Here is a 12,246-nt window from a genome sequence, read left to right on the forward strand (position 1 = left end):
TGATGGCAAGCTTGAGGTAAGAAAAGCATCTGACCACTCACTTGTCATGAGGGGAATAGAAGAAGAAAGGCTTCTCAAACTGCAAGGAACCTCTGCTCATGCACAAAATTTCTCATACATTTCTCATCATGAAGAAGGTACACTTCCATCAAGTTTATTATGGCATGCTAGATTTGGACATTTGAACTATGACAGTCTCCACTTGCTGAAGAAAATGGTGTTGCTGGTTTGCCTACAATTCCTAGGAAACTTACGCAATGTGATGCTTGCATTCTAGGAAAGCATAGCAAACAGTCTTTTCATGATTCACATTCAAGAGCACATAAGAAACTTGAACTCATTCATTCAGATTTATGTGGTCCAATGCCTATTCCTTCTACAAATGGAAATAAATATATCATGACATTTATTGATGACTACACCAGAATGTGTTGGGTTTATTTATTGAAGAACAAATTTTATGCTTTTCAAACATTCAAGAATTTTCATAAATGGATTGAAAATTATGCACAATCTCATATTGGGTCTATTCACACTGATAATGGAAAAGAATACACATCAAATGAATTTGAAAACTATCTTTGCAAACATGGGATCAAACATCAAACAATTGTGCCCTATAATCCCCAACAAAATGGTGTAGCTAAAAGAATGAATAGGACAATCTTAAATATGGTACGGTCCATGCTCTTCTTAAAAAATGTAAAGATAATGTTTTGGGCTGATGTTGTTCTATGTGCTGCATATATAAATAATATATTTCCATCTAATGCTATAAGAAACAAGACTCCATATGAAATGTGGTATGGACATGTTCCTTCGGTAAAGCATCTCAGGGTCTTTGGTTCCACCTGTTATGCTTTGATACCAAAGGTACATAGAAACAAACTTGGTGCTAGAATCCGTAAGTGTATCTTCCTGGGATATTCAAACACCTCCAAAGCATACCACCTCTATGATGAAGTAAATAGAAATTTGTTGTATCTAGAGATGTAATTTTCCTTGAATCATCCAAAACTGACAATGTTGAGCGGCAACTTGAGCGCTTGGATAGATTTGCAAAAGCAAAATCATTTCAATAATTTGATAATCAAATTCCACATCTTGAAGGGGGGATTCCTATACTAGATCAACATGTGGAATCTTCTTCTGAAGAGAACTCTCCCCCACATGAAACTCCAACAACGGATGATGCTTTAAGTGATGTAATTGATAGAATTGGGAGACTCAATCTTGATTCAGTCCCAACTCAATCAACGGAGCAGCCTGGACCATCTCAGAAAGGTCCCCCAAAGTGGGTGACAAAGACACTTGAAAGTGTTCATCCTGATGAAGTTGGAAAGACAGGAACCAGAAATTCAAACCGGAAAAATGGAGGTGATGTGGATGACTCTAATTCACCTGTTGATATGGATGTTTCTTATGATTGTGAATTGAACTTGTCTACAGATTTTGAACCAACTTCCTTCAAAGAAGTTGCTTCTCATGATTAATGGAAAGAAGCGATGCAAAAGGAGTATGATGCCCTCATAAAGAACAGCACTTGGAAGCTGGTTGATCCTCCATTAGGAACCAAACCAATTGGCTACAAGTGGATATACAAGAACAAGCATAAAGCTGATGGCTCACTTGAAAAGCACAAAGCTAGGCTTGTGGCAAAAGGTTTTGCACAGAAGGAAGGGGTCGATTATGAGGAGACTTTTTCCCCCACAGCAAAATGGGCTACCATCCGGACACTCTTTGCACTAGCAACTCAGAACGGTTGGAAAGTCCATCAAATGGATGTAAAAACTACTTTCTTGAATGGAAATCTAAAAGAGAATGTTTTTATGTCCCAGCCTGAAGGATTTGTTGTGAAAGGACATGAACATAAAGTATGCAAACTTGTGAAGTCCTTGTATGGCCTCAAACGAGCACCGCGAGCCTGGTATGAAAAACTAACTGAGCATCTTCTGAAACTCAATTTCAAACATTTTGATCTTGATGATGCAACTTTATTTGTCAAGAAAGTTGGCAAAACGGTTGTATATCTTGTGGTATATGTAGATGATCTTTTGATGATAGGGAACAATGAAAGCTACATTGCATCCATAAAGAAGGAATTGGGGAAAAGTTTTGAAATGACTGATTTGGGCTATGTTCATTACTATCTTGGCATTGAAGTAACCCAACATCCAAAGTCCATATTTCTTTCTCAAAAGAAATACATTGGAGATCTATTGAACAAGTTTGGCATGACAAAGTGAAATCCTCTTACTACTCCAATGGAACAAAACTCAAAGATCACATCTATTGAGGAAAATAATTTGAGGATGCAACAAAGTATAGACAACTTGTAGGAAGTCTCAACTACCTAACTACCACCAGACCAGACATTTCGTTTGTTGTTGGAATCCTCTCCAGATTTATGCAAAAGCCTTGTGAGGGACATTGGTCTGCTACAAAAGTAGTTCTAAGGTACTTGAAGGGAACTCAAGACTTTGGAATCAAGTATACACAGGTGGACGACTTCAGCTTGATTGGATACTCTGATTCAGACTTCGATGGAGACAAAGAAACCAGGGTATCAACTTCAGTATATGCTATGAGTCTTGGATCAAGAGCTGTCTCCTAGAGATCACGCAAACAATCAGTTCCAGCAGATTCCACAATAGAAGCAGAATACGTGGTAGCAGCTGAAGCAACAAAAGAAATTGTGTGGCTCAGGAAAATTCTTGAAGATTTGTAGGTAAAACAAGTACAATCAAATCCACTCATGATTGACAATACCTCTGCAATAAAGTTGGCCAAGAACCCAAAGTTCCATGGTCGAACGAAGCACATCAATACTAAATATCATCTGATTCGACATCATGTTGAGGCCAAAACAATCCATCTCCGTCATTGTTCCACAAATGAGCAAATTGCAAACATCTTCACCAAAGCGCTTGGAAGAGAAAAGCTTGAACGATTCAGAACGATGCTTGGACTCACCAACATCCCTTCAGATTAAGGGGGGTAATGTTGACACCTAATCCTTGTGATTGGGTAAATATATGTAAATAAATAAATGAGAAATGTGAACAGTCATCGGGGGATGAACTGAATAGTCTCTCCCTCATGTATATAACAAACCTACCTGATGGAATAGATAATATGAATCAGTTTTTGCTTAATGGAGTTACTGCCTGGCCTGACACCTACCATGTCTCTGTAGAAATTTTGAATAATTTAACACATATTCAACAGAGATTATCCTGATCATGTACTATTGCAGAATACATACACAATACATAAGCTCCTCTACGTTGATCATCAATTTACAGAAGCAGAAACATTCACAGGCACACACAGAAGCATCAATCAAACTCATTAACACAGTATGTATCCCGGGGAAAGCATCTCGCTAAAAACCCCACACTATCTGTATATTATATTGATTGAATCATGTAACAATACACAGTACAATGCTTATCACAAGCAATCCAGTACCAGCTCCACCTGTTACACACAATACAGCTCAGATCTGATCTCCAAATCTATTCCACTGCTTGCCTGCCTCCACTGCTCAATACCTGCTCAAGAACTGATGAGAATGGCTTCCCAAACTCGTATTTCACCTCAAAATAATCACTCACACTTTGTTGGACGTGAGCAAAGGCTACAATACTGGGAAAATACGTGAGCAAAATCATTGGCATACTCAATCCCTTGATTGTGCAAGATCTGGTGCACAACTATAGTCACAACTGATAGCAATCTAATTCTCTACCACCTGTCCCTGTTGAACTGAACATGCACTGACATGCAACTGAGTTAACTGATGTATTCTATAGTTGCATTATGAGTTAATAACTTGTGAATTAATTAATAACTAATTCACCCAACTCATCTCTAGTCTATTGATCAGTTAGACTAAATACAACTAGTTTAACAAAGTTAAACTGAACACAACTCCATAAACTGCACCTCCAGTCCACTAAACTCAACTCACTTGAGTTCTAACTGAAGTCTTGCATGCAAATATTATTCATCCCATAGGTAACCACGTATTTCCTTCTGGGATCTGCATGTACCACATCCGTAGCTCATCCTGAAGTGCTCCAAGAGAATAAGATCAAGTTTATAGTCCAAATATTATTATGAGACAATAATATTTGACTTTTCTATTTTTGACTTTGATCACTCACACTGTGATCACTCACACTGTCATCAAAAATAGAAGTCCATCTATTTTTTTCCCAACTTGATCAATCATCCATAAACAGCAACCTGCAATCCATAGACATGATCCATATGTCTAAAAATAGACATAGTCTAAAAATAGACTTGCGCCAAAAATAGCCTGCGGGCCCACTTAGTGAAGGCGACTCTTTTCACTAAGCTCCATCATCTTGTTGCACTCTCAACAAGAATTTCTTGTTGCACACTTTTCAACAGTCTCAATGTGTGAGACCATCCTCGTAGGGGACGTGAATTGGCTTTCATCGATATGATCAATACTAAGTCGTTTAGGGGCATGTTGGTCTAGGTGCATCATCCCATAAAATTCAACAATGCGAGGCAAAGTATTGGAATGTTATGGGCGTTGTAGGTGCCCAAGGATATCAGTCATTCTTTGCAACTGCCTAGATTCCCACGGCTCTCAATGCTTCACCCCTGGATACCATTATGTCCCTCTGGAGGACTTGAAGCCCAATTAATTTACCCAAACCTATATATGGAACCACCTTCCAATTACACACAATATCCAATGCTACAACTTTCACCATTAGGTACATTTAATCATTATTTCATCTAAGTGAACCAAGCTTGAAAGTAATGGGAAATTAACACTTAATATAGGGCTTCCCTTCCAAATATGTGGATTTGGTCACATAATGTTGTTACCTCCCTAGGTAGGAGTGTCTAATAGATGACTCTATTAGGTGTTCTCAACCCTTAAGGGGAAGTGACTTGTCCTTGGTCCAATATTCAATCGACATGTTCCATGTGAATAATGATGGAACACAAGGGAGAAGAGTTCATGGTCAAGTGCCATGCTCAAAGGGACTAGCCCGATGGGAATTCTCATCCTAAGTGTATAGATGTGAGGAGGGAGCAATCATGAATACATAAGAGACAAACTCAACCATTGTTTTTCCACCCCTCTTATGCCTTTTACTTTTTCTTGATTTTTCTTTGTATTACTACTCATAGCTTGAGGAATGAGAGCTTTCTTTATCTGATGTATAATAGTTATTTACCCCTCCATGATGGGGAAGCTCATCACCCATTAGGGGTTGGGACATGCAAGGGTTCCTTGTATTCTATTAGATAGGGTAACATTGGCCTAGGAACGAGGTGATGACCATATGAGTGAGTAGAGATCATGCTTTCCTTTTTCCCACATGCTAATTTTTATGTCCCAGCCATCTTATGCACTTAATATTATTTTGTTTTGTTTCATTTTTATGGCCTTTATAATCTCTTTTTGTTTATTTTAACTGCATCAACCTCCTAGGGCATATTTCTAGGACCTACCTAGGTACAAGGATGTGTGGGTGCTAAATCCCAATGAATCAGTGATCAGTTGAACCCAAAGAATGGTGGTGGAATAGGGGCTTGTGATGTAAGATGGAAAGTTGTAAGTTTGGAAAAGAAAGAGATTGTGTTATGCTATCTTAATCATGGTTTCCCAAGCAGTTACCCTCCTATACTCGTTGATCCATTAGGGTAGGTCCCATTAGAGTAGGATTGAAAATTAACCCCCGATTTAAGGTGAGGGAACAAGATCACCACAAATACCCTTCTTTCTTTCAAGTTGCCCCATAATCCATGTGAAATGTCCAAACAAACAAGCACAAGCACCTATTTTCAAAATGAATAAAGTACATTTTGATCGAAAACCCACCTTCTAACATGTGTTCTTGCCAAATGGGCGAGGAAACATATGCGTAATGTACGTGGCAGAAATATTAGTGGCACATCATCATTCAAATACTAGTAGTGGTCGGGGGATTTTGGCTACTGATTGGAAGAGACAATAGAAGAAAAATTTCTCTTATATGGTCCCACTTTGGGTGGGTAACAAGAATAACATGAAAGGATTATAAGATTTTGATATACAAATATTTAAAACCTTTTACTAGAACCACACCCTTAACAAAGTCACTTGTGTCGATTTTATAGGTGAACTATTGGAATCTTCCACGAAGACCATATTCACTCATATTCTTGTACCCTAATGTTATGAGTTTCGAAAGGTTTAGCCAAGCTCCCTAGCACATGGTAAAAAAGTTAGTAGGAATCATATTATTGTCACCACTCATTGTTTCCTCTACACTTCAAACTATTGCATGCTAACCACATCAGGGACTTATTTGAGTCAAAAAATGAATGTTTTCATGTCAAAAACAAACATAGATCTACAAAACCAGTTGCTTGTAATTTGGATTTCTATGAAACAAAGGAAGAAACATGTTAAAAATATGTAGAACTACATTTAAATTGTACTTGAGGACTTGTTTTCTATGTACTTCTATTGTTTGTAAGGGAACATTTAGATTTGCAAATAATATTGTTATAAAAATGTGAAATAAAATTTGTTCACTAAATTTAAATAGATTGATGCAAGGGTTGTGGAGTTATAAAAATAGAAATTGGCATAAGAAAATGCTATATTTGGGATATATATATATATATATTTCATATATATACTTCACCTTTTATTTTTAAGATGTAAACATAATTTCTAGGGATTCTAGTGGCATCCAAGGAAATTGAAACATGATCCTTATTAGTGCCTTACCACTACTAATAAACTCAATATAATCAAGGTTTATCCATGAAATAAACCACCAACCTATCACACATTATGAATTCACTCACTCTCTCAGTGAAGAATCACTATAAAATAGTAGGATCTGAGAAAAGCACGATCACTCAACTAAGTGAAGTTTGTCATAATGTGATTGGTAACTAGCACTATATATATAATATTCCATATTTTCTAATTATAATTGTATAAACTACCAAGAATTGATCTTGGATGAATACCATGTTGTTAAGATAACCGATATAACCTTGCTTGACATGGCCTATAAATGAAGTGCCTTCATGCTTCAAAAGATAGGTAGGGTAAGCGTCACACATAGCACTTTTCCAATGCTAAAATAAACATCATGAATAATGCATCCCCTCTATTCACTCAACTTAGATAAAATGCCAAAAAAATAAGATAAGTTATTCTTAGATAGGGCCCACCATGTCGGATTCTTCATCATATATAATATATAACACGTATATATGTGAAAAAATTAAACTCTAAGAATTATCTTTAATGTATTTCTAGAACATGCATATTTTTTTATTGGTTCGTCCATGGTATTTTGTGTAGCCAAAAATATGGTCATCTTCGCTTTTCACTCGGTGAAGACTCAAATGCACTTTCCTTTGAAGAATGGATAGGATAACAATCTATATAACATAAGCATATCATGCACTAATCTTCATAGAAAAGGAATCAAAGTCCGATAAAATATATCATAAATAGCAAGTGGATCATCCTTCTTAACCTTATCAATTTTGGATAAGTTATAATTTAAATGTAAAATGTTGCAGAAATTGAGCACACATCTTTAAATATATAATTATCAAACAATATTAATATTAATATTGATGATGGTTACAATGACAGTGGGTCAGGGTGGGGGGTTGGGGGCAACTTAATATATCCCTAGGCCTTGTAGGAATAGTCTGGCTTGAAAAGTCTACTGGGATGGGGTCCCCTGGGTTAGTTTGGGGTTAAGATAACTCAAATTTTGGTACAATTTTGTAAATAATGTAAAGTCTCTGTAATTTGTGTATGCGGAGCGCGTAGATGATTAGGAGTCAAAGGGCTTAGCCCCTTGATTTGGATAAGCTTTGAGTTAGTTTTTAAGATTCACCCATGGTCCATGGAGCATGGCATTGTATCAAAAAGCGTCTATAAATAGTGAGTCTTAGGGAAAGGAATAAGTAACTAAGTGGAACTAAGATAAGGAATTGGGTTGATTGAAGCAGCAAAGGCAGGAAGGCTCTACTTCCTACGCTTAGATAGAGAAATAAAGGCTCCGCAGTTGAGTGCGCGGAGGCCTAGCCAGAGTTTGTAGTTGAGTGCGCATACCCCTACAATTGTGTGCACAAGGTAGTTTGAGTCTATAATCGGTGAATTGATATCAATAAAGACAAGTTTTTGAAGAATTTTTGAGTATTTATGTTTATGTCTATTTATGTTATATGTCGTTGATGAATGACTTTTTTATGAAATATTGATTGAATGCTACATGATTCTCTTGAATAAGTCTTAATAATGTATGAAATGCATGTTTAAATACTTTTGCGAAGACTTTGGTGATTCCTCTTATGTTTATTAACAACTTAAGTAGATTTGCATGAACACAAATTTAGGATTGTTTTATGATGCACATAAGTAGGTAAATCGTTTGTTAAAGGCCTGCAAGGGCTGATTGTAGACCTTCATGAAGGTCTAAAGGCTATTTTAACAGAGTTGCAATAACATGTCCTAAGACTTTATCGATTTGCGTGAAGGTAGATCCAAGGCGCTGGAAGACATCACACTAGTCTCTGGAAGCAGAAACTTGGTTCTTGCATCGCCCCATACTGCTTCGGGTGAGACTACAGCCTGTGCTATGCGGGTTGTTGTTGGAAGGGCTAGTAGTGTAGGGTTTGTTGGTTGGCACAACTAAATCTGAACCTGGGTCAGGACCCCCTAAGCCAACAAATGGTTCTATTTCCGGGACCGAAATCTACTTTAGAGATATGTGTGATGTCCCATCATTAGAATCTAACCAAGAAGGAAATTGAAAAGTGGTTAGATCGGAAGATTCACGAGTTTGTACAAGAATTTGCACCTGTCGAAGGAAGAGTGGTTGAACAGGTATCTATATATAAAGATACATGAGATCTTCTTTTGCACCTTCCCCATTGAACTGTATGAGTGGTTGGCTAAATTGACAAATAGTCAAGGAAGGTGGAAGCTCGATAGTCCTATAATGTGGACACCAGCATTAGTGTGATGACTAGAATCCTCTGAAAACAATATCATGTGGGTTATCGATCGTTGGCTTGATCGAATTCTAGGAGGATTTGTTACATAATTTGTAGTTGATACCTTAGTCAGCTATAGCGAAGCCGAGTGAAGATTCTTCAAAGGACCATGAGGTAAGTATTTTAGATCATTGAATACTTGGATTAAGATGTTGTTATGTAAAAAACAAGTGATGCCATTACCTTGATGTTCAGAGCTATGTGAATTGGAAGGTTCTTTAGAAATTTCGAAGGATCAGGACCAGAGTATAGTCCCTTGATTAGACCTCCTTCAAGTGACGACGAAGGGGCGGGGAAGACTACGTCGTGTAGCATTGTTCAGCTAATCACTCAGGGGTTTCCAAGAACAAACAATCCATCCACTCCACTACTGCCTCCACCTCCACTGCATACACCTTCGCCCACACCTCCACCTTTGCCGCCACCTTTCAACATGGCGAATGCAATGAAAATGTTGATCTTCAAGGGCATAGGAAGTGAAGATCCAAAGCAGTTCTGGTTTGTTTTGAATGCTGTATGGACAACTCAACAAATCGTCGATGATAATATAAAGAAATCACAATTGGTTACCACTCTGCAGGATCGTGTGCTAACCTGGTACATTAAGTATTGTTCTAACAATGCTCTTGCGACGCTAGCAGAGACTAAGACGGATTTCAACAAAGAGTTTAGTAAACCTAAATCTAACTCACAGTCAGTAATTGGATTTAAAGAGATTATGATTAGGGTTGAAGAGATGCCTTGGGAATTTGATTAGAGGTTGAAGTGTCATATGAGAGAGGCTAACATGCAGATCATAGATAGCCAGCATCATGAATGGTTTATAGTGTCGCTTTTGCCACATTTGAGAATTTCTCTGTCACAACAGAATATAGAAACATAGGCAGAAGCCTTGGAGATCGCGATGACGTTGCATGCATCACCTATTCATAATACAAACCTGGGAGTACAACAGATCCACATAGAGTTAGAGAGATTATACTTAGAAATATAAAGTTTGAAGAAAGACAAGGAGATTAAACTAGATGAACACACAGAAGTATGGTGGTTGAAGTGCAAAGGCCACGGGAATGATAAGGATGACTATCCCGTGTACGTGAATTATATTACAAGAGGGGGGTCAATTCTCCTGAAAATAGAATCCCCAGCAGGGCCAAGCATGGGGGTTGTGCTGTGGTGCGCCATTTGTCAAGTTATTGGGGAACATGAGATGGAAAATCTCCATTCACTTCAGAATTTCATTCAGACACCCCAGTTGTTGTTCTGTAATTTCTGCAAATCTGTGGGCCATAATGAGCGCCACTATCGAAGCTATGAGTTGATGATGGAATAATACCTACATACCGTATGCAAGAAGAAACTCAGCCCCCAGATCAAGGCACTAGGGGACCACGTGGAGGTTATCAAGGACAAGGATGGGGTCGGGGAGGAGGAGGACCTGGTAGGGGTCACGGTCAGATTATTTGCTACAACTGTGGACAACCGAGGCACTATATGTGAGAGTGCCAGAATCCTACACACCCATCATGTCAATACTGAAGACAATTTGACTATACTATAGAAGAATTCCTAGTGCTAATATCTAAAATGAAAGAAAATAAAATGCAACCTCAGTAGCCTACACAAAATTTATAGATGATGAGGGCTAAGCCCCGCGAAGAAGATCAAAGCGTTAATATTGTGTTAAGAAGTGGAATGACGATTGGTGTTGATAAAGGTAAATAGCCTGCAGAAGAAGGATGGGTCTGCAAAGCGCCAGAGAAAGAAGTCGTCTTTGACCTGGACCACGTTAAGGAAACTTTTATGGAGGCCAAGAAGAGCTTCGCAGAGGCCTCCACCTCAGGGAACTAGGGCAAGATACAAGAACACAGCATGCATGCAGAGGTTGAAACTTTTGTACTCGCTACATTTTTGGAGACCTGCATAAAACTGTTGCACGATATCAAGGTTGTGGAAGGCCTGCTGGAACTAATAAATAAATGTTCCACCAAGGAAATGGCCCCTAGTGAACACCGCGTGGTTAGAAATATTGGAAAGAATAAGGCACAAACAGGGTGAGAGATGAGGCTAGCAGCACAGATAGGTGATTATGAGATCGACCAGGTCATTTTGGATCTGGGATCTGATGCGAACGTATTACCGAAATAGACATGGGAAAGGATGGGGATACCTGCGCTGCAATGGTGTCCGATTCAGCTCAGGATGGTGAACCAGCAGAAAATCATCCCCATGGGACGGTTATATGGAGTAACCGTTGATATTGAAGGTGTGAGTGCGGTGGCAGAATTTGAAGTTATATATTTACAAGATAACAATGTGAGATTAAGACTGGATCAATCTGACGGAATATGGTTGAATTGCATGGGACCGGGAGAGTTCCTGCACCTCTAATTCAGATGAGGAATTAGAAAATTGGCAGAATCGCTTGGATGAAGTTTCTACATTGCGATGCAATACGATGACGAAGTCGCTGCACTATGTTTCATCAAAGGTAAGAAAATTACCTTATTATGATGGTTTAACTGGCATAGATCTATTTTTGGATGAATTTGAGTGAGAGGTCACTGAGGACCACCGCTTCCAAGCGTTAGAATTGGTATTGTGTGCTACGCCTGCATGATGGTATGGTACGCATAAGGATAGTTTTGTTGGATGGAGATATTACAGAAGAATGATGAAGCTACGGTAACACTAGAATGACTGAGAAGTATAATGGAAGGGATGATCCACGGGATCAGCTAGAAAAGTGGACAAAAGCATGGGGAACAGAACCACAGCCATAGTGGGTACATGTATTTTTTCATACCTTAGATACCATCCCCATGAACTGGTATCTTGAAATGGAGCTCCGCCATGGCACCGCAGAATGGGATGTATTGAAGGAATGGTTATTATTAAATTTCAATTTTTAGGACATGTTTGAAAGCATCGATGAAGCACTGCAAGAAATTAAAGCATTTATCTTCAGAACACCGACAGAACCTATGGAATAGACCCAACCAGACTAGAGCACCCAGCTGCGCCACGCACTAGAATGCTATAATGTGACTACTGAAGAGGAATAAGAAGACCCCAGGAACATCAATATTTCGGAGGTGGAAGGACATCGCGAAGTCAAGGGACCACAAATAGAAAACCCAAGCATCTCCGCACCTTTGAAAACAAATCAAGTAAACA

The sequence above is a fragment of the Pinus tabuliformis genome, chromosome 3_2, assembly GCF_031772625.1.
Source record: "Pinus tabuliformis cultivar Carrire ecotype Pingquan chromosome 3_2, CPIR1, whole genome shotgun sequence".
NCBI classification, from domain to species: Eukaryota; Viridiplantae; Streptophyta; class Pinopsida; order Pinales; family Pinaceae; genus Pinus; species Pinus tabuliformis.